This window comes from Ambystoma mexicanum, chromosome 6q (genome assembly GCF_040938575.1).
Source record: "Ambystoma mexicanum isolate Mex_15411 chromosome 6q, UKY_AmexF1_1, whole genome shotgun sequence".
Taxonomy (NCBI): domain Eukaryota; kingdom Metazoa; phylum Chordata; class Amphibia; order Caudata; family Ambystomatidae; genus Ambystoma; species Ambystoma mexicanum.
The window spans coordinates 1454261300-1454285683 of NC_090937.1; the positions used below are offsets into that span (position 1 = coordinate 1454261300).

Here is a 24384-nt window from a genome sequence, read left to right on the forward strand (position 1 = left end):
TCCATTATGATCTGGGATCACCCAAAATGCACTGCGCACAGACGTCATGGTTTAGTGAAAAGCATTACAATCCACCCTTGGACATTAGACTTTCATAACCCAGTGGCACTAAACCCGGCTTCTGGAACCGACGAAACATCATAACTAAACCTGAAGTACATTGAAAACAAGAGCGACAGAAAATTAAAATCATAACTATTTTAAAATACAAGCAAAGGCATAACACAAAGTTCCTCCAATATCTGGAATCCAAGAAAAAGCCAATCACACCAATTCTCAGTATGGTATTGGGTTATCTGTTTAATAAGGCTTTCAGACTTTGAATGTGATTTTTAATAGACTGGGAATGGTCACTTAAAATAAAACAGCACATTCCTTCAACTGCATTACAGGCCATGGTAGGTTTCAGCAGCAGATAATCAAGAGCAGGTCAATTTTGCAAGGCTGCTTTTCTCATAGCTTGGCTATCTAGAAGCAGTTCCTCTAAGGCTTGAGAGGTATGATTCAACCCTTTCACTACCAAGCATGCTAGCGTTAACAAAGGTTTATAGCCCCAGGTAGCTAATCCACAAACTCCCACCAATGAATATGTAAGAGCCAAAACCTCTGATTCTGATAACAAATGCGCATTGAATCACAGTCTGGGCATAGCCTTATAGATTCAAAAATTGATCTTATCATTCAATGTAATGCTGGCTGCAGAGCAACATCATTAAACCAAGTCGTGTTAAAGCACATGGTGCTGCGGAAATGTTTGCTGGAGTGTAAGTGTATGTAACGTTACTGCACGAGAAAAGCCATCTAATCGGACGTTTTGCATGGTTTAAATGACCAGCAGCTACAACTGTACGATTATAGAACATAGTATTCTTAACATTGGTGCATGTGCTTGGAATGCGTGAACACAACTGCTTCTTAAACACAGTTCACCTTTTTCTCTTTGGTAATGTTCAGCTGTTGACATTTGCCAACTTCCATTGGTTCACAGGTCATCCTATAGCAGATTTCACCTTGGGTGATATTGTAAGTCACTGTCTGAGTAAGGTTTCTCCACTTTTGGTTTGTTTCTTGGCAGAACTTGCAATATCCATAGACAGAAAAAGATTGTCGCACATCAGAATCCTCCAATAAAGAGTCATTATGTATAACTCCAAAAATCAGCCTCAAAATTGAAGCAGGCGTTGGCACCGCTACCAGACATGTAGTTAGTAGGGCCATTGCATTGTGCACATCTGTCAAACAGAAATACGAAATGTTCAAACTTTCCGTGCAAGATATGCCCACATGTTCTCCGTTTGGGCCTTCATCAGTGAATATCTTTGCAGTGCTAAAGACATTTCTCCTACAGCCGACGTCATTGTTACTTGAGCTTGTACTTAGCATGTTCTCAAGGCTTTGCGAATTCCGTTCTTCGTGCCTGTTGTGGCTGGTGTGTCGACGTTGGCATCAGGCGACCTCCGAACATCATTCCTCTGCATCATTAGACTCACATTGGTTGGCTGCACAAATATGACATCTTGTGTTTGTTGCAGTGTGTCGTTTGCCCCTTCTAAATGGAGTCAATTTAGTATCACAATTACACCAGCCAGGCACAGGTTCTAAAAGGCAAACCCAGAAAAGACATATCAATGTTGATGATCATTCTCTTAAATAGCATTTGTCTGTGGGTACATAGTCCCATTTCTGCCTGCCAGGCTCCATGTCGTGCCTTGAAACACTTGTGTATAGGCGCGTTATAAATGCCATATCATACCAGATCATATCATTACTAAAACTACTTGGTCCCTGCCAGACGCTATGAGATCTGCGGGTATGGGTGGGCCATTTGGTTTTTCTACCCATACCTTTGCATCCGGTACCATGCAGTCTGATGAGCCAAAACCATGGTCCCCATGAGTAGTTAGTACTGTAGGGTACTCCCCCTTTCTGATCATGGACAATTTGACAGGTATGACAGTCAGCTGGGCTATATTGTCGCCTACATGGATAGGCAGTATTTGGTCTCCACTGTTCATTAAAGTTACTTTAATATCTCCTTGGTAATCTGCATTTATAACTCCTCCCAGTACTTGGATGGCCTTCAATGCTAATCCAGATCTAGGGGCATTCACTCCCATGTGTTATGGTGGAATATGTACTCCAATTCCAGTTTCAATTACTATTATACCACTGGGTTCTAATCTTATTTCTTGATGAGAATACAAGTCTATCCCTGCATATTATGGAGTTGCGTGGTATAGAGCTAAAGCACCTCGCATATCCTCCCAATATAACAGTCTCTTCAGCTGAATTAGGTTGCATCTGTAATGCAGGTGTCAACATTCGCATCAAGGGTGTCTCATTCTCAGTTCATGGTCTATCATTCAAAATATGCACAGCATCAAACACACGATCACGCCAGCCTACCAGACTTCCATTGCTGGATTTTTGCGATTGCTATTTCAACAAATTATTCATGCATTCAATCAAAGCCACCGCTTGTGGATGATATGGTACATTATAAAGCCACCTAATGTTCTTCTCCTGACCATACTCCTGAATCAACTTGTCTTTGAAATGCGTGCCGTTGTCACTCTGAATTGCGCAGGGGCATACTGTAATGCAATATGATTTGATCTAAAAGCTTACTAGTGTTCAATTATGTGGCCCGCTTGCATGGCAGCACCATCAAATATCCTGAAAAGGTATCCACAATCAAACATGCATATTGACAACTTTTACTGATTGGCAGAGGTCCGATATAATCGATGTGCCAGAATTGACCTGGCAATTTACCTCTTCGTAAAGTACCTTGGACAATATGAGGGATGGGTCTATGCTGCTGATGATGATGACACACAGGACATTGCAAAATGATTGTTTTCCATACCTCTAAAGGGATATCAATCCCTCGAGCCTGTGCCCACCTGCAAGTAGCTTTCTCTCCCATGTGTCCACATTTCTGGTGAGCCCACTTGGCCAAACCCTCCAAATCGCCCTCTTGCGCCTCTGTGTCCACAGAGGAAATCTTGGTGTGTTCGTCTGCAACAGAATTGAACCAGTGTTCTAATGAGCAGCACTGCAGTGCGCATCCACATGATACAGTTACCTCAATTTGTGGTAGCATTTCCCAGATATCTTGCCAAAGTTCCTTTGCCCACAATTCTTTGGAATGAATTTTCCACCCATGCATATGTCATATCAGCAGTCACATAGCTAGCCCATTGGCCACTGACCATGAATATGTGTACAAATGACCAGGTATTTCTTGTTTCAAAGTTTGATATACTGCATAAAGTTCTGCAAACTGGCTGCTCTTTCCTTTAGCTGACAAGGTTAAGATATTTTTTTGTCTTGGGATTATATGACGCAGCTTTCCGTAGCACTCAATTCCTGTAAAGTGAGCAGAGTCATCGGTGAACCAGGCATGTTCTGTCCGCTTCACTGTTGTATCCCCATAAGGTATTCCCCATTTCACTGGAGACACATGTTCGTCTGTCCCTTCCTGCGGTATGTAGTCTACGGGTGATATATTAGCCACTTGCTCATGTAGTTTCGCAGCCCCACCCTTTCCTGATTTTGCTCTGTCTTGGATATACCATTTCCACTTGATTATACTGGCTTCTTGAGAATGTCTTATCCTGTGTGTCTTGGGAGATCTCAACACCCATTGCATATTCGGGATTTCGGCCCTGATCAGTACATCATGACCCACTGTCATTTGTTCAATATCAATAAGAGCCCAATAAAACGCTAGCTTCTCAAATGGAGTGTACCTATCACCAGCTTTGGGTAATTTGCAACTTCCAAATCCCGAAGGAACTTGCTTTTTGTCCTGCTTTTGCCATAGGCTCCAGTTAGCATAATGTTCTTGTACAGACACATTCAATTCCACTTCTCCTGACTTAAAAGGCCACAAATCAAGCACATGCTGGATTGTGTATTTTGCCGAATCAAACGCTCTCTGCTGCTCCTCGCCCCACTCAAACTCATACTTCTTTCACTTTGAAGAGGGATGGGTAAGTTTGCCCTTTTGTCCCCATCCTATAAGATATGACACGGAAGGAGGTCAGGAGACACTGTGAACGCCCATACTATTTCAGACCAATTCTGAGTGCTCCAATGATCAACAAGTATATTGAGAGGTACCCCCTCAGCCAGCCCTACAGGCCAGGTGTGGTACAAGTCTACCCCAGAGTGGATGAGAAACCCCAGGCTGCAACCAAAGACAACTCAATTGACAGTATTGACTAAAGCGTCAAAAAGCCAAGTTACTGACTTCGTTAGAGACACCCTGATTTAGCTGCGTTAGACATGAAGCACACAGGCCATCTGCACTTCGGGACATAAACACGTACTTGAATACATGAAGAACACGAGCGTATAGTTCACAGAAATACAGCTTCAAGGTTGGCACCTGCGTTTTATATATAAATATATATTTTTCTTTTTCTTACTGTTTTATTCTCGCTTTTCTCCTCCTCTCCCTTCTCCCTCTCTCTTCCCACCCTCCTTTACATTTTTCTATGCACTTACTCTATAAGAAATGTCCCTGGACCTAGTAAGATAGCAACAAATCTTTCTCTCCTCCCCCATCTCTTTAATTGTTCCCCTCCCCCCTCCTGCACGATCTGAAATGTTGTCAGGCCTAGTACGATAGCCGCTTGTTTTGTTCTTCTCCCACCTTTCTCCTCCCCCCTCCCTCACCTGTTGTTAATCTCCGGTTCTACCAGAAATGTTGTCAGGCCTAGTAAGGTAGTCGCCTATCTGTTTCCAATTTCCGTCCTATCTATGTTTTAGCTCTTGCACTATCTGAAATGTCGTCAGGCCGAGTACGATAGTTAATTTCACATTCTTGTTGTTCATGGTCTGTAAGAATGTCTTATTTTCCCTTGTTCCCTCCCTTGCTGTGAAGCGCTTTGAAATACATTGTGTATAGGCACTATATAAATAAACTATCATATCATATAGATAGAGGACAGATACATATACATACTGTCATTGCTTTATTATTTTGCCACTAGCTAAACGCAGCAGCGCAGAAACCATAAGAAGCAAGAGACCCTGAGTAAAGCTTGCAGATGCTTCTATGCAAATAACCTTATGGAACTACAGGAGCACCTATGGGACCTGACAATGCCAAGTGTGACAAACGGATGGGGAATATAGAATAGCATGGACACTGTAGGAAACGCATAATGATTTAGGAAAATTACAGCATGCCACAAGCCTCTCAGCAAGAGTTGAGCTTATTTGAATTCAGGCTGGACAAGAGCAAACGTGTGAGACAGGATCCGCTGCCAAGGCCACCAGGTACGGACGACATTCCATTCCCTTAATGATAGTAACACCAGCTGCAATAAATGCAAATAATTCTTCATAATTCGGAGCTGTACATCTCCAAATCAGGGTCTCCGAACGCGTGATCCAGCCGACTTAGACAATGGACAGCAACCAGCGCTGGTAAAGGGAGCCGATCTTACGCCGCCAGACAGAAGCTTGCAACAAAGATGTTACAGTGTCAGACAAGTGTTGCACTGAGCAAAAGAGCACTCTCATAGACTAAGGTGGTACACACAAGTTAAATGCAGACACATAGTCGTTCTTATTACCTTGAGAAGGTACACCAAGAGCTGAGAACCTTTGCGGATCTCACGCCTGGGGATGTCCGCTCTAGCCAATCACAGTTTAGTATCCTAGGGGTGGGTAGCAATGGGCAAGAACCAATGGTAAGACCCTCACACTGCAACATTGTTATAGATAGCGACTTGGGGATGGACCAGGCCAGCCACCTGACATGTAAGAGCCAGTAGAATAACACATATAGGCGATTAAATAGGATATTAGGCTCCTGACGACCAATCCAGTAGGCGGTGAGCCCGAAGATGTTTAGACGTCCACAAATTTCTTCTGTCCCTGTACTGATCCCTGTTGGTTTTTGCTGTAATCAAGCGCAGTTTGAACTTGCCATTTGACTGAGTCCTTCATTTGTCCTGTGGTATTGGGCCTTCCTAGAGTCTGCGAACTCCTAGTGGCCCTCTGCCATACCTGAGAGTTTTTCCTAACAAGTTGGTAGCAGAGGTCTGGTTGGCTGCGCCAGCTCGGCACCAGGTCGACTCCTTTGCCGCCGAACCTGAGAGGCTGAGGGACACTAACATATTACGATAAGACGGGAAACCACGTGCCTGTTTACAGGTCATCAGGAGCCCCTTGGAAATCATCTTAACCGAAGTCAGCGAGTTGTCCAGGCAGATCAAGACGGGGAGGCGAGCGCCTTGATGGGGAGCCGGCAGCCGAGCAGTGCCAGCACACCACGGAACGTATGTATTGACCCAGTCCAACGACAACTATGGGTGTGAGGGAGGGTACTGAGTATTGTGGAGTATTGTTTAGGGTTGTCGGGTATTAATAAAGTATTGTCTAGTATTGTTATAGTGAATAGGGACAGGAGCAGAGGTAGAAGTCCTTTTTTCTATGTTTAAGGCACATTCAGTCTTCGAGGTAAATGTTTCTGGTGAATAACCTAGACTATTGACTCAAGGGCTTGAATGACAAAAGTTATGTAAATAAGGTATTCCTGTGAGTTGGGCGTTTTAGCTCGAGTCATAGATGATGGTATCCCAAGGGTTAGCAAGGGAGCTAGCCTAGATTGCGCAAGGTGAGTCGACTGGTTAAGTCTCCTGGAGTGAGACGTTTCACATGTTAGACAACGCAACAGGTGCAGTTCGATCACAAGAGAATATTGGTATAATCTGTCTCGAGTGCAGGAAAACAGCTGTGGGGTTTTGTGTGGGTTGGGTGTAACTGGCTATTACAGAGTGCGCACGATATTTGATTTACCTATGTTGTTTTGATAGCTTGGTGACATCACCCTTAAGTTTGCATATAGGACACAGAGAGTTTGAGATGGTGAGGAGCTAGTATTGAAAACTTGGGATTGCCAGATGAGGTGAACCAGTGGTGGTGCGCGGAAGGCGCATGCGCAAGTTTGGGAGTGTGCCTGAGGAGGCAGCGATTGTGAAGGTTGAGCGGTGCACGGAGCATGCCTGATAAGTTATAGAGCGAGAGAGGCTCGTAGAAACTGGGAAGTATTATCATTGCATTGTGACTTTTATCCTCAAACAATGGTTTACCGAAACCCTCGACTTGAGGTCAAGAAAAATGTATTGAATTGTATCAAGGTAACAGTGGAGGGCCTACTCCGCTTTAGCACTTGTGTAAGATACCTCCACCTTATAAGGAGATATAGCATAGAATGGTCCAAAAGTACAGAAGGCAAATTAACCAAACCATGGCCACCTTGTGTAAGTTTCTCCAAAGACGTGCAGCAATTGCTATTGACGCACATACAGGGTGCCTACAAGGTTAAGAAATTGATCAAACGCATGGCCATATTCGAGTTGTGAGGCATGTTTCAGGAGGGAGAGGGGGATGCTGCGAGGCATCAGTGGATGCTAAGCCAGCAGGAGGAGAAGGACCAAAGGACCCATCCCTCCGCACCTCCTCATGCCCCTCCAAGTGTATTATCCGATGATAAAGACGATGGACAGGGAATGTATCCAATGAGGGAACTAAGGGCAGAGGGTTATACAAATCCGGCATATATAAGCCACCACCATATACTAAGGAGGATAAGCTAAAATGCGCACGGCGGCCAGCTAGCGATGCAGGGGCGAGCAATGAGGTACAGCAACGCGCGAAGGAGGAGTTTGAGGGCATAAGCGCGAACTAATGGATAGCAGTGCAGGTACTTTTAAAGCGTCAAGAGAAGACAAATGGAGAGGCAGAAGGGGCGACCGAGGCGATAAAAAGCCTAAAGAGAGACAGCGACACGACAGACTGGGCAGAACTAATGGACAGGGAGAATAGAAGGGAGAAGGACAGGGAAGTGAGATTAGCATGCAAGGACAGACAGAGAACGAGAGAGGAGAAATAGGAGCAGGAAGACGGAACGAAGAAGGGAGGAAGAAAAGGAACACTTGGATAGGGAGCAGGACGAAAAAATAAAGAGGAATCTCAAGGAAAGGAAGAGAGCGGAGATGAGGGAGAAGAGGGAAAGGGAACTGGAAAAGGCAGAGAGATGGAGCGAGATAGCAGAGCAAGAAAAATGCAAGTTAGCAGAGATCGAACAGAGGAAATCGCAGTTAGCCAGACTGGCGAGGGAACGAGCATGTAGGGAGGAGGACGAGCGAGCAATAAGGGCGGTGAAGACACAGGCAGCACTGGATTGGGAAAGGAATAGACTTGAGGAGGACAGATGTATAGAACCAGACAGCACAAACTCTCGGGGGAGGAGCGCAACTGAGGGAGGTGGAGCAGGCCTATGGGCCTGGGCAGGAGGAAGCAGGGGTGACTTGAGAGACATCACTCTCAGCTTGAAATCCAACACAGACTCGACATCGAGGAGACTGAATTTTGCAGATAATTTTTGTAGCAATATGGACACAGGATCTGAAAACAAGGACAAATACAGCAGGGACGAAAGGGGGGAGCAATATCGATCATAGTCCACGGGTCGGGGACTGACCCTGTGGACTGTGTCATGGGAATTCAGGACACATACACAGAGAGAAGAGGGAGGTGGCTCAGAAGAGCAAACACAACAGGCGGGTGACCTTTGCACCTCACACAGCACATATGTTAACAGACTGAGGGATCTCAACAGGATGAAGGATGGGGGAGACAGCCATAGCTTGTTCGAGAGGACGATTGACTAGAGCCTACAACAGGAGAGTGCCTATACTGGAGCCAGTAGATATATACACAGACGTTGAGGATGAGAGAGGGCCTCGACAAGTTAGATTGACTAAGAGGTCACTTGAGGAGAAGGTAGCATACACACAGATGCCTTTACTGGAGAGAGGAGGGGTGAGACCTCAGTACGTGTCATGGAAGCACACAGACAAGGAGAATGTGAAATGTAGGTTACCATCATTGAGCGCTGGAGTGGAGAAATGGATTTATGGGATGGAGAAGTGGGATTCTCTGGGGCTAGAGAAGTGGTTCCCTTTACTGACAATATCTCATTATCTATAGGAGATCACAATTTATCACTACCTTTACTTTACTCTTGATAGACACCTGTAAACATATTGGGACGAGACATCATGAGCAGACTAAACATGACCATCTCATTCACAGACAGAGGCATAGTGTGCTCAATAACAGGGGCATACACATGTTAAATGTAAAGCAGATTGTACAAGCATATTGTGGACGTACAGTACAGAGGGGGGTGCCTGCGGACCCAGAGATGTTTCAATATGGGACTGTCATTGCCATTGCATGGATGCCAGACATTGTAAGTAAGGTGTGGCGAGTTCCAAACAAGTACCTGTTTGGGCCAGAAACAACATTGAATGAGCCAGAAGGAACAATAGGGTCCATAGAAATAGCGGTAGTGTTGGGAGGATTGGATTGCAGTATACAGAGTGGATGACACTGGGAGGGCATAGAGAGGAATAATTGCAGTTGCAAATGGGTGCAGGCTGACCACAGTGACAGATGAAGAACTATTTCAGGAAGAGAGACAGGAGTTGCAGATGGTGTTCAGAATGAGTGTAACCTACTGGTTACAGATACATTAGAGAGAGGTGCCACAGAGAATGGCTGTGGTGCTGAAGGTGTCGTCCTCATTCTGGGAGGAGGACACGGCCAAAGTACCCAGCAGTTTATGGACCACAAATCCTTATGACGTGGGCTGCATAAAGAGCATAGGGGGAGTAAAGATTAAACTGAAACCAAAAGCGATTTTGCCAAGAGTAAAGCAGTATACCCTAACCAAGAAAGCAGATGAGAGCATAGCATTTTATTTAGGATTTAAGACCTCTTAACCATATTGTAGAAGCAGAGTATCCTTTAGCTGCAAGCCCAGTGACAATTTTGTGCGGCATTCCAGCAGAAGCTGCCTGTCTCACGGTCATTGATTTGAAGAATGCATTGTTTTCAGTGCCACTACACCCACACTCACAAGACTTGGCCAGCTTTATTTACCGAAACCAGAAGTGGAAATATACTTGTTTGCCACAAGGTTATTGCATGTCACAATCTATCTTTAACAGAGTGATACAGATGGATCTAAGTAACATACAGACAGAAAGCACAGTTTTACAGTATGTAGACGACATTTTGATTTGCAGACTCGGTGCACATGCTGACAGTGTTACACAGGGTACAAAGTGGACAAGGCCAGACTACAGTATTGGCAGAATAAGGTGCTATTTATTGGACAGATGATATCCAAAGATGGCCGACAGATTTCCCCAAAGAGAGCAAAGACAATACGCAAAACACCCCATGCCACGACAGTGAGGGAAATGCAACAGTTCTTAATAATAATAATTTAGCATTTATATAGCGCTACGAACCCTCAGGTATCTGAGCGCTGCTTATTTTTACCCACGGTTGTGAAAAGAGAAAAATAATATGAGGCCGGGAAACCCAAAGGAAACACACCAAACACTGGTTACAAAGGAACATACAAAGTACTTTATTTTAAGGTCAAGCAATGACAAAGTCAAATGACAAATCAGATGGCTATCGGCCCTCAGTACAACACAACACAGTACAACACAACAAACTTTTATACATTTCTCCACCCTGTTGTCCAACCCCTTTGCGGGTTAACCATTCCATGAATGTATTACTGGTCTAGGGTCTCTGCCAGGTCAATCTTCTAATACATACATCAGTATGCGCATAGATCAGTTCCGTTGATAGAGGTAATCCATTTACATGCAGGTCAACAGAAGGACAAGGTCTCAGTTCACGACCCTAACAAGTGGCTTGCAGGCAAGTTATACATTAGTTGTACGGAGGTCATGTCGACCAGATTCTGTTCGGAATGGCATTGTCCACCATTTTGATGTACAGGGTGACTTTTACACAGCAAGAGAACCTAAAATGGCAGTTTGATTCAAGATGGCGGCCTACATCAATTTCTAAGGTCAAGACCTTGCCGTAGAGAGTTATTCGCGTACAGTTTTAAGCAACGTGGCATAGGCCAATATACATACAATCGTTTACAATAGGAGGCATAATTTAATATCCAGTTTGACAAACCCTCCTTTTGGCCTATGCCAAGTGCTAAAACTACTTCTGATCTCCTTGCAAGTAACTCCATACGTCATCGTCCATACACCCTGAATCGCCGTCAGAGATATCTATGGCCATCAGGTCGTTCACTAAGATCTCTTTTAACACATACTCCTTGGACGTTTTATCCGGGGCATATACTTTGTGTCCTATCGTACCTATCGCCTGAGCACAACATCCTCCTAGCATCAGGAACATGCACTTCTGAGCTAAGGACGTGCTGATTCTGAATTGCTTTGAAAATGGTTTGGGAGGAGTCTGGTACGAAAACACAGCAAGCGGACCCCACTAATTTACATACTCCACCACGTTCAGCCAGAATGACATCTAATGCCATCCGGTTCTGGAGTGCTACTAATCTTATTGCTTTCTGCTCTAAGGTCATGTTATAGAGTACATCTGTGGTCCGGTTGATGGTTCTCTCCAGTACTCTCGCTAGTCTCCTGATGTCTTCGGAATTTGCTATCTGCCCCCAAAATGGCACAACTGATTTCGCTATATCTCCCATCACTTGTGCGGGGGTATCACCACCATTCTCGTCCCGCCGTGGACGAGCCTTTGAAACTTCCAAAGTGCTTGCTATGAATACCCCAGGTAACAGGATCCCTAAATAACAGGTTCCCTGCCAATCCGTGGGCAACCGTGGAAATGCTACATTACCGCAAAACTAAATAGACAGGTTCGCCCACATACAAAGGTCTGTTTTCCCCAGTCAAATTTGCAACGTTGGCACAGCCTTTAAAATCTCCTATTGACTGGGTACCATTCCTCTGTATGCAGAAAAAAACTGAATCAGAGCTATGGTTAACAGAGTAAGAAGGAGGCACGGCATCCTTATTGCCTATCTGAGCCATTTTAAAAGAAACCAAAGATTGGAAAGGACGAGATAGTCTATCAGAAGGCCTAATTGAAGCAACGTTGGGTTTGTTCCTATTTGCGAAAAGCGAGCATCCCAGGGGAGTCAGAACACGTTTTTCAAAATTATTCAAATTAGTTCCATCAAAATTCCCTGAGATGCTATCATTCCATCGGCCAAAGAACAGTGCTCTAAGAGAGGCATAACAAGCAGTCGTCAAAGGAAAAGGATGAATATACGAACCTAGCCCCTTATCCCCATGTTGCGGTAAATGCAAGCAGACCCAAAAATTGGTTTTGTTAAAAATGGCATGTGTCGAATTCATAATCAGCATCATAGTATTATTGTGATACTTCTGTCTATGCTGAGAGTCCCTAGGTGACAGAGTATGCAAATGTACAAAAGGAGTAAAAACAGTAGGTACAATTTCAGTTGGCAAAAGAAGCTCTAGAGGATAAATCTCCTTGACGTACCAGAATACTAAAGCAGTTACTATAAAAACCACACTTATTATCATCAAAACACAGCAATACGTTTTCGGGGCCCAGGCACATTGTTCATTGTTCAAGTTGGTCACCCCCTTATTTACAAGTCCAATACGGGCAGTAGCGGTGGCAGGCATCGTAGTCTTCGGATGGAAACCCCAATGTTCGTTGCTGGCGACCCCTCGGTCGCGCGGCTTCTTAGTCCTTCCCCAACCCTAGCCGACAGAACCCCCTTTCTCAAATTTGGGCAAAAGCAAGCCCTTAATGATCCTTTCCTTTTTTTGAATGCACAGTCGAACCGTGCTGTAGGTCTATTTTCTCAGCCGAAAATTATATCTGGTGCTTCCCGGCACTGTTTGATCCGGAAATAGGGTAACGTCACTTCCTGAGGGAAGCAACGTATCAGAGGCAACGGAAGTTGCAGAATTCGGAGCAATGGTTTCCAGAAATGACTTTTCCAAAGAGTGTGGAGACAAAATGGATGGTTCCCTAAACCCCACAAGCTCAGAGGGATTCTCCGACTCCCTCACAGTGCTATTTTCTGCTTCAGGATCATCGATTGCAGCTTTAGCGAGGGGTTCTATTTCTTCTGTAAGGTGCGGCGTCGGGTGAGGAAGTTTCTTGACATGCGTCGCATGTATCCAGTTCTTCTTTCCAGCCACCCGCACTGCCGTTTGGGTGACCAACAAGACCTGGAATGGTCCCCGACAGCGAGGCGCGAGGCAAGAGGACCGCTCGTATGCTCTCACCAGGACCCAGCTTCCAGGCTGGATGTTGTATCCTGGGCCCTCGTAACATACAGGTAAAGCTGATCGTACCTGATGATAAATGAAATACAGATTTTTAATCAACTGGTTACAGTAGTCTTAAAGCAATACATTCTCAACATTTCTCAGTGCTTTAGGTTTCAGAAGACCCCAAATATTGGCAGGCCTCCCCATCACCACCTCAAATGGAGAGAGCCCAGTCTTAGTTTGAGAGGTAGTGCGCATGGCTAGTAACACGATCGGTAAGGTGTCCGGCCATTTTAGTTTGGTATCGGCACACGTCTTAGCGAGTTTGTTCTTTAGAATACCATTATGTCTCTCTATCAACCCGGCACTTTGAGGATGTCTAGCCGAATGAAATCGCTTATCAATATGTAGTGCCGTACATATCTGTAAAATTACAGCAGCAACAAAATGTGGACCATTGTCCGGCCAAATGACTCTTGGCAACCCAAACCGTGGGAAGTATTCTTTTATCATAATTTTCGCAGTGGTCATGGCTGTAGCATCTTTGACAGGGAAAGGCTCAACCCATTTACTAAAGGCACAAATGACCACAAGGACATGTTTTAAACTATTGCACCCCTCCATCTCAATAAAATCAAAATGAATCACTTCAAACGGGACAGAAGGAGGCCCAAAGCTACCCCTTGGAGTTACCGTCCCTTTCCCCACATTGTGCTGTAGGCAAATCATGTAATTTTGGATATAATGCTGAGCAATTTTCGAAATCTTATCATTTACCCAGACTTTCTCCAACATTTTCGTAATCTGTTGAGCACACACATGTGTGGGATCGTGTGCAAAAAAAAGTGACCATCATGACTATGTAGGCATTAGGAAATAACCATTTCCCTTCAACTGTGTCCACCCAACACCCGTCATCATCTAATTTCCCCAGGCCTTCAGCCCATTTCTTAGATTCTTCCATTGTGGCATCAGCTTGGATATCCCGCACAGACCCAATATCCTCGTCCATTACATAGATATGACTAGTTTCTCTTAGAGCATACATTTCTGTGCGCAGATCTGTGGCAGTTTGTCTGGCTATCTGATCAGCGAAAGCATTCCCTTTTCCTACATCGTCTGTGATCTTGCGATGCGCTGCGCATTTCATGATCGCTAACTGACTAGGAAGCGCGAGCGCCGAGAGCAATTGTACTATCAGGGGGCCATGCTGAATCTTGGTCCCATGTGAAGTTAGAAACCCTCTCTCTGACCAAAGTCTCCCAAAGATGTGAGCCACCCCAAAAACATACTGACTATCAGTATATATATTCACTGTTAGCCCTTCGGAAAGCTCACAAGCTCGCGTTAACGCTTTAATCTCTGCGGCCTGCGCGGAGTTATGTGTAATTCGCTTGCTCTCTACAACCGTGCTCAATGTAGTGACTGCATAAGCAGCTGTGGATGTACCATCCGGAAGTTTGAAACAGGAGCCATCACAAAATAGCTCCCCTTGCGCATTATCCAAAGGAGTGGCCTTAACATCAATTCTGCCCTTCGTTTCTTGTTCAGTAGTATACAGGCAGTCATGTGACTCATCATCACCGCAAACAGTATTTTGCGGGAAAGGTATGAGTTCAGCCGGATTAAGAACACAACACCTCCTATTTTGTATGTGGAGAGCAAACAAAATGAATTCATATCTCTTCAATCGTGCAGAAGTGAGGTGTTGCGTTTGGGTTTTGTTCAATAGAACATCTACAGAGTGAGGCGCCATCAGGGTTAAATCATGGCCTAGGACCATTCCCTCACTCTGTTTTACAGACGCGGCAGCAGCAGCGACAGCTCGCAAACATCTTGGCAAAGCGCATGCGACAGGATCAAGGGCCGAAGAGTAGTAACCGCACGGCCTATTCTTCCCTCCATGTTCCTGCATTAATACAGCAAATGCACATTCATGCACAAACAACACAAAGGCCTTGTTGTAATTTGGTGTACCCAAAACCGGTGCAGAGCATAATGCAGTCTTTAGAAGCTCAAATGATTGTTGATGTTCTGATTTCCATGGCAATGGCGAAGAAATGCCCTTCTTTGTCAAAGCCAACATCGGTTTTATCACTAGTGAAAAGTTTGGGATCCATAACCTACAGTAAGAAGCCATACCTATTAAGGCTCTGACTTCCTTCTGTGTATTTGGGACAGACATGGCAGAAATGTGTTTTATTCTTTCAGGTGTCAATCTTCTTCCCTCCTTTCACAGGAGCTATCCTAAATAGGCGACCTCCTGGCAACAATATTGAAACTTTTTAAGCGAAGCTTTGTGACCATGCTTAGATAGATGGATGAGCAACAATACATTGCCCTCTTTACAAGAGCTCTCGGAATCTGCTGCTAAAAGCAAGTCGTCAACGTACTGAAGCACGTACAAGTAGGGGGTAATTCAAGAGTATTAAGCTGTTCTTTCAAGGCCCTACTGTAAATGCTAGGACTCTCGATGTAACCTTGAGGTGCACGAGTAAATGTGAACGAGCGTCCCCCTAAGGTGAACGCGAACAAATATCTACTGTCCTTGTGTATAGGAATACTGAAGAAAGCATTCTTCAGGTCCACAACACTAAAGTAAATAGCCGTAGCTGGAATCATAGTTAATATCGTCGTCACATCAGGCACAATTAGAAATTTTGGAGCAACAACTCTATTGATGGCACGCAAATCAATTATAAAACGAAACAGAATAGCATTATCGCCTTTTTTGTACACGGGTAGGATCGGACTATTGCACAAACTTCCTGTAATCTCCTCAATCACCCCACGATGCACAAAATCGGAAACAATGCTCTTCAAAGCTCGCTCACCTTCAACCGAGATCTTATACTGCGGAATACATGGCAGCTTAATACCATGTTTCAAGACTATTCTAACAGGCTCAATCTGTAGAACACCGACATCATTGTCGTCAGCCGCCCACAAACACTCCAGGACTTTACTGAATTCTGGTGGCAAAGGTCTAGTCAAAAATTGTGAAAAAGAAAACTGCTGTGGTGAAATCGTCAAACGCACTCCATCAGATGAACAATGAATTACCGCATTTAATTCCTTCAACAGATTCAACCCCAACAAATTCTCTCCACAATTCGAAGTCAAAAGAAATGGACAATGGTCCGTAAAGGGACCAAAAGAAATAGGTACCGGCAAAGAAACCAGACAAATGACTGGTGTGCCAGAAAACCCTACGGAGACATTGGTTTGCCCTGACAGTGGAATATTTTGAACCCGAGAATGATCAATGGAGCACTTCTGTGCTCCAGTGTCTATCAAGAACTGATGTTTCCTATTTCCCACTATCATTTCAACGTAGGGACCTTTCTGACTAACGGGAATAGGTGTAGTTTCCAAACCCTGCTCCGGGCAGTCCTAACGAAACAGAATATCATCGGAAGGAAGCTCCTCAGAGAGGTAAGCAGCAGAAGAGTGATCGAATATGTTTCTAGTATCTACACTCGAAGTCTGATTGTCCTGTGAAAACGGTTGCTGAGGATCCTGCGAAAACTGACCTCTACCAGGGCCCCCCACCCCATACTCCCAAATGTGTTATTCGACCTCTGTCGAAGGACGGGGCATTGTGCACGCCAATGACCCTCCTAGTGACAATAGGCACATTAGTTAATGTTCACAGGACCCAAGGGCACATTCCCTTGTGGAACATACTGACCTCTAATCTGTGAACTACCCCCTCTGGGGCCTCTAACAATTTGTTGTAACAATACTTTAGTCTTTAAGTCTCCTTTTCTCTTTTCTACTCATTATTGACACGGTTCTCGTAGTACTGAGCCATGTGCAGTACTTCTGATTGGGATTTTGCCTGCCAAGCACTCTCGGAAGACATAATCTGTGACTGGATGTCAGGCAGCAATCCACGCACAAATTTGTCCACAAATAACCTTTTCCCAGATTCTGTGCCTAAAACTGTCCACTGAAGGCCGAGAATACTTGTTCGAACCGATTAAAGAACTCAGCGGCACCCTCAGATTTTCCTTGGACACAAGCCGTAAGCTTGTCCCATATAATTATTTTTTCAGGAATTATAGTTTTTAATTTCGCAATGATTCTGTCAGGCAAAGTGAGTATCACCTGAGGCGGTCTCTCACCAGCTGGCCTTTCCCCGTCAAGCCTAGTTATATTAGCCCACGTATCTCCCAACCCGGGTGCATCATCTATTGTTCTAACCTGCTTCCACAAATCTACGGGCAGGAGAACAGGGAATAACAAGTCAATATCGACTAGGGTGAACACTGAGGACCGCAAGACGGACTCTATCTCTTTATAGAATCCTGTCGGATTTTTCCTAATGTCGGGAATAGATTGCCTAATAGTGTTCACTTCCTGTCGTGAAAACGGGACGTGAACAAACTGTGATACATAATGTGCAGGAATGTCCAGAGCAGCTATACCTGCTGCAGCATTAGCAGCAATCTCAACTTTTGGGACAAATGTCGGAGGTACCCCTCTCACAGGCTACTTAGATATAGGCAACTCCGAACGCTTACTAAGCAACAGAGCTAAGTCGAGCGCTAAAGCAGTCAAAGAAGTGTCAAGTGAAAAAGCTCTCTTATAAATACCCAGTAACTCTATGGGACAACTAACCTTCTTCCTCACACATTCATCCTGCAGGTACTCTACCATTACCTGAATCACCTTCTTCTGCATTTCTAGCGTATATTGACTATATGTGTCATATACCTCAACCGGAGTTATCGATAAATCCGAAATCCATCTAATCGCATCTCTTGTACAAATTTGTGCTTCCTCAGATGCCCATTTACGACACGGAAGAAATTGTTTCTTTACATACATACTCTCTTCTTCGTCATCCTCATTCCGTAACTTCTCCAAATCTCTCCTATACTCAAACAACCTCTCGACATGCTCATGTACTTTCTCCACAGTATCTCTTGATAGTGCTAAAGTATTCAGATCCCTCAGCCCTTGTGGGAGATCCACATTAATTAATTTACCCCACATTACGCATAAATGAATCCCTAAACCTTCAATAAAAACATTTTTCCCAGGGAAATTATCCATATTAGACAGTGTGGCAAAAACATTAGCTCGATCATCTCTCTCCATACAATGCTTAGCCCATGCAAACAAATCCTGCTTTTTATCTGTAGGGACACTATTACGAGTAACAACCTTTGACCCCGCACCCTGATCAACTATAGTCGGTACAGAACCACTCGGGAGTGGCGGTGCAGGTAGATTCAATGGAGGTGTTATTACTGGTGCAATGGGAAGAGGTAGTAGAGCAGGCGGAGGAACAACAGCCGGAAGAATAGGAGCAACAGGTTGAGCAGGGAGAGCAGGAATAACAGCAGGAAGAGGCAAAGCAACAGAAAGAGGATCATACGGAGGTGGTGCAGAGGCACCAGGCCTTCGCTCATTTAACAATTTGTCGAGAAGCTCGTCAGAAACATGAAGGCCTTTAGAAGGATAGATTTTCTGAATACCGAGTGAGAAAGCCCTATCCATATTCCTAACTGACTCAGACTGTTTGTCCTGATCATATAACAACGCCTTTTCAGCGTTTGTTTTATGACGGCGCGCATGTTTTTCCCTAGTCTTAAGCTGCTGCAAAGCTTCTTTTTTCCAATTCTGAAGAACATCAAATGCTGCGGGTCTGGCCTTTTTCTTTAATAAGACCGACTCTAAGTATTCAATACAAGGGATCTCAAAACTACCATTGATTGGCCACTGAAGTTGGGAGGCATTTCTGGTTTGTCTGTGCCAAATATCATTAAATACTACAATTCCAATGCCATGTTTACAATACATAGTAAACGCCGGCGACCCCTCCTGTGGTGCCGGGCGGCTAAATTTCAAAGATTGTCGATCGCTGCGGAATAATGCCCTAAAGCAGCTAGACAATTTCCCAGGCATTTCTCAAAAACTTGGTATTACCTGGTCAATAATTGTGTCTGCAAATACAAAGCGCCAAATTCAAATTGTCAGGGTTAAATTAAGAGTCGGGTCACGACTCACCTGACCAAACCTAAGGAGGACCGTACGGTTTATCAAAGAACTTACCTAACAAATTTTACCTTGTGTTTGGTGATTTCAGCAAATCTGCCTGCCTCAAAAGTGGACCCTCGTCAAGATGCCGTCTCAGACCGCACGGCTATCGTCCAAGGATCGGATCGTGCAGCGCTGTAGAGGTGTCGCATCTCGTTCAGTCGGGCCCGTAGTATCACACCATCCGATCCCGGTCCGATAGCATGCGTCAACCTTCAATGGTCCGGCATCAATCTTGAGGGTCCCTAGTCGGGCGCCAACTGTGAAAAGAGAAAAATAATATGAGGCCGGGAAACCCAAAGGAAACACACCAAACATTGGTTACAAAGGAACATACAAAGTACTTTATTTTAAGGTCAAGCAATGACAAAGTCAAATGACAAATCAGATAGCTATCGGCCCTCAGTACAACACAACGAACTTCAACTGGGTTCGATGTATTCAGTGAGAGACTGTACATTGGGACATTCAGGCTTTTATACATTTCTCCACCCTGTTGTCCAACCCCTTCGCGGGTTAGCCATTCCATGGATGTATTACTGTTCTAGGGTCTCTGCCAGGTCAATCTTCTAATACATACATCAGTATGCGCATAGATCAGTTCCGTTGATACAGGTAATCCATTTACATGCAGGTCAACAGAAGTACAAGGTCTCAGTTCACGACCCTAACAAGTGGCTTGCAGGCAAGTTATACATTAGCTGTACGGAGGTCATGTCGACCAGATTCTGTTCGGAATGGCATCGGCCACCATTTTGATGTACAGGGTGACTTTTACACAGCAAGAGAACCTAAAATGGCGGTTTGATTCAAGATGGCGGCCTACATCAATTTATAAGGTCAAAACCTCGCCGTAGAGAGATATTCGCGTACAGTTTTAAGCAACTTGGCGTAGGCCAATATGCATACAATCGTTTACAATAAGAGGCATAATTTAGTATCCAGTTTGACACGGTGTGTGGTGCTCATTTATCGACCTCGGAAGGATGAAAGGCTGAGTTTGGCCCTGCCGGGATTCAAACCTGCGTTAGCAGGCTCAACACTGATATCAAAGCGAGCGCTCTACTCGCTGTGCCACTTGACCGGCTTCTTGGGTTTGTGTAATTACTGCAGAGCATGGGTGTTTGACTACAGGACATACAGAAGGCCAGTATTGTGCGCTCTGAAAGAGGCACCAAGGGGAACAAAGACACTGACGTGGACCACAGAGATCACTGAGGCCTTTGAAAAACCGAAGGTGGACATAAGCACTATCCCAGTGTTAGGGACCACAGACTACAAAAAGGAATTTTTCTTATTTTCTCACACACTGTGTAGTGATGAACATGGTACTAACACAGAAGACAAGCATAGGCCATAAGCCAATCGCTTACTACCATGGACAACTTGACCCAGGGATGAGAGGACATTATCTGTGCATGCAATCTTTGGCAGCTGCGGCCTTCGCCATGGAGAAGTCATCAGCAGTGACAATGGGGTGCACCACCATTTTGTACGTGGAGCACTCCCTCTTTGTGATATTGCATAAGCCAAAAAGCACACTGACCACACGGAGAGCATCACAGTATGAGGTGTTACCATCGAATGTAGGACTGAAGATCGTAAGATGCAAGAATGTAAATCTAGCAACATTTTTGGCAGATGTCTTTAAGGCAGGAGACTATGCACATGACTGCAAAAAGAACATAGAGTTGTTCAGTGAGACACACAAAGTAGAGGAGGACGCTCTTGAATGGGGAGACATGTTGTACATTGATGGTTCATCGACGATTGATCAGATTGATGGGATCAGGCGTACTGGGGCTGCAGTGGTAAGACTGAAGGAGGACGGGACAAGTGAGGTGGTTGCAAGTCCACGACTACCATCCCATTACTCAGCACAAGCAGCAGAACTAGTGGCTCTCATTCTAGCACTAGAAAGCAGCGTAGAGAAGGAAGTGGCAATTTATTTGGACTCTGCCTACATGTCGTCAACAGTACACTCAGGACTGGCACGATGGCTCAGGAGATGGTTCAGGAGAGCGGATGGAACCCCAGTGCAGCATGCGCTTTTATTGAACAGATTGATCAAGGTGATTGCGTACTCACAAAAGGTAGCACTAGTGAAGTGCCAGTCCCACACAAAAGGGGAAGACACTATTTCAAAAGGAAATGAAGCAGCAAATTATGAGGCAAAATGCGCAGCATATTTTGTGCAATTGTGGGAACTGAAAGAGAAACAAGGAGCGCAGGGAGGTGTAAGGAACATGGTGATGAAGGAAGGTTACAATGTGCTACCAGAGACTCAGATTATGGAGCTGCAGGGAGCTGCGCCCCAAGAAAAGAGAAAAGAAGGAGCTATGGATAAAGAGAAGATGCTCCTTGTCTCTGACAGATTGCTTATGGTGACAGAACAATACAGGGAAAGTGGTCATGCCACTAGCATTATTGAAGACAGCATTAGCACAATTGCACTATCCAACACACACAGGGAAAGAGGTCATTGCTACACGCATTTGAGAAACGTGGTTTTGCCTGAATTTGAATGAACATGTCGCTGATTTTGTTAGTAACTGCTTGACATGCCAGCAGTTTACAGCAGGGCATACTTTAAGAGGAGCCATACCAAAACCTGTAGGCCCATTTCTGCACCTCCATGTGGACTACGTGGATATGATCCAAGTTTGCCAAGGATACCGCCACATGATAGTGGGTGTCTGCCCATTCTGTACGTGGATAGAGGCAGGGCCCTGTTCATATGCTGACACTCTTGGAGTGGCCAACTTTCTGGTCAGTGAGGTATTTCCGAGATGGGGGCGTGTGTTAGGTCCTGCAGTCTAACAGCCCTCATTCGCCAATCAACTATTCCAACACATCACAAACCTGCTATGCATTGAGCATAAATTTGCCTGTGCGTACCACCCACAAGCAAATGGAGTATGTGGATGCCTGAATGGACTCCTAAAGGAGTGCATAGCCAAATCTCAGCAGAGCACCAAGAAAAACTGGCAGCATTGTTTACCTCTGTCATTGTTTGAATTGCGCAATAACCCTCGGCCTGACCACCATTTAACGACCCATGAGGTGGTGACAGTGCAGAGCATGCATTTTCCCCTGGCTCCTCCCACAAGAGCATTGAAAGACTGTGAGAATAGTGCAGATGTGTGTGGACAAGGGATGTATGATTACATTACTTCTTTGGTTGCTAGTGCCTCTTTTATCTCTCACCAGATACAATGGATCCAGGGAGGCCCAGAAGACAGCAAAAAGATCGACTGCAACGATGCACCACAAGACTGTGAACTGAAATACTCTGTGAAAGTGGGAGATATTGTTCTCCTGGGAAATTTCGTCAGGCCCTGGAATGCGCCTTGGTTCACTGGACCTCACTTGATTGAGGCCGTAGCAGACAGCGCTGTTATGCTAGCAGGTAAATCAGTCTGGCATCACCTTCAAGACGTCCGGCCCTACAAAGCAGTGGCCTCACCTGGCAACAGAGTCACTGTGACCAACAGGGCCAACGTTCAGGACCTAGATGAACTACAAGTGCGTGCAGACATTACCTAATTAGAGAGACCCGGACATCCCATGGTCACACAATCCCAAGCAGCAGAAGTAGCCACTGGAATACTTGTGCAGATTGAATAATGATAACTGTCTGTTATTTTCCTTTTTGCACACGCAGATTTACGTAAATGTCGTGGGGATTGTATTGGTTGTTTCACTGATGTTACCGTCCACCCATCATCCAGAAACCTTCTCTGATCATTTTGTCCATTACTTGGGAAGACCCAGACGCTTTAGAACACGTATATTACCTTGTCTTTGTAGAGTACGTGGCTCAAACATACCCACTACTGGAGCATAGTGAACTCCCAGTGCTAACCGTATTGAGAGACCCCTCAGTAAGAAAGATCTGGGCCATTGCAATCAGTGATTATCTGGTTTGCGGGGCTTAAGGGCACTAACAATACTAGCACAGTAATGCCTTCTTCTGCACATTTCAGACGGGCAACTGTATCAACTGGCTGCATGGAGTGAGCAGCATAAGTGGAAATGAAGGAATCAATAACGAATATTATTATGTTGTGTCTATTTGTTCCTAGTGGCTTGATGGGATGCATGTTTTGGTAATTATATGTTGTTGTTACTGCTACCGCTGTACCCACTATTAACATTACCCCAACTAAGCAGATGGGACGACCATGTCAAGTGGACGAGAAGACACTGCTGATAAGGTAAGGAGAGGTAAGCGCAGTGTTGACACAGCCATGAATGGAGTAGACATGTATCTCACTGACACTGCTCGATTGTCTAACATCATGTGGTACAAACATATGACAAAAGTAGGTAAGGAAACCACTGGGGAGAGCTGTTATGTCTGCTCTTTAATCCACTACACCATGAGTGCCTCTAGAACGTTCATAGCAACTGAAATACCAGCAGCAAGAGCACGGTTCCTGATGTATCTCACGATGGTGCAAACGCGAGGAAGATACCAAGGGAAGACAGCAACATTGAGATGGATGTCCAAAGGGACATTCCCAAATGAAGATAATTATATAAAGACATTGGACATGATGAATAATTATTGGCAGCTAGATGAAGCCATACAGTACATAACTGACAGACCTGAGAAAGGAGAAACAAAGACTATCTCACTGAAGGAATTGCCATGTCCCTGAACAAGAGTGAAGGAGATAGGAGGAGATCCCGGATGCTGGGAAAGGCCACAAATACTAGTGTATGGACGAGTGTACACTAACGATGGATGGCAGGATAGAGTGGTGGGAAGCAGGGCACTGACACTAGCCCAGTCGCCAGTGAACAAGATGCAGGAAGAAAACAAGTGCCACAAGGAATCAGATGCGAGCGCCAAATTGCTGACATGTGTAGAAAATGCAGCTGGACTGATGCCAATAATCCCTCTGAAGACGCCAGCCCTGTGCTATCAGAAGAATGGCGATGTTGAAGTTGGCGAGAACGTATGATGCAAAACAATTGGAACAACCTGCAGCAATGAGAGCACGAACGGCAGTGCTGATGGATCACTACTGGGAATGTGGCTTGAAGGCGTATGAGAAGCTTCCACCTGAATGGGGAGGAGTATGCTCGTTGGTACACATCAACATGCCTTTGTTGGTTGTACCCAAATAGGATGTAAAGATCGAAGAGTTCCCGAAGGTGAACAACAACAAAAGAATGAAGA

At 44.9% G+C, this 24384-nt stretch overlaps 1 long non-coding RNA gene across 1 annotated transcript in view; it reads right to left on the minus strand.

Moving 5' to 3' along the window:
* Positions 1–319: 319 nt before the first annotated feature.
* LOC138515629 (uncharacterized) overlaps positions 320–24384 on the minus strand; it is a 77083-nt gene continuing 53018 nt past the window's right edge. Inside the window, exon 3 of the long non-coding RNA XR_011282120.1 lies at positions 320–1598. This is a non-coding gene — a long non-coding RNA (uncharacterized lncRNA). The remainder of the gene's footprint in view (positions 1599–24384) is intronic.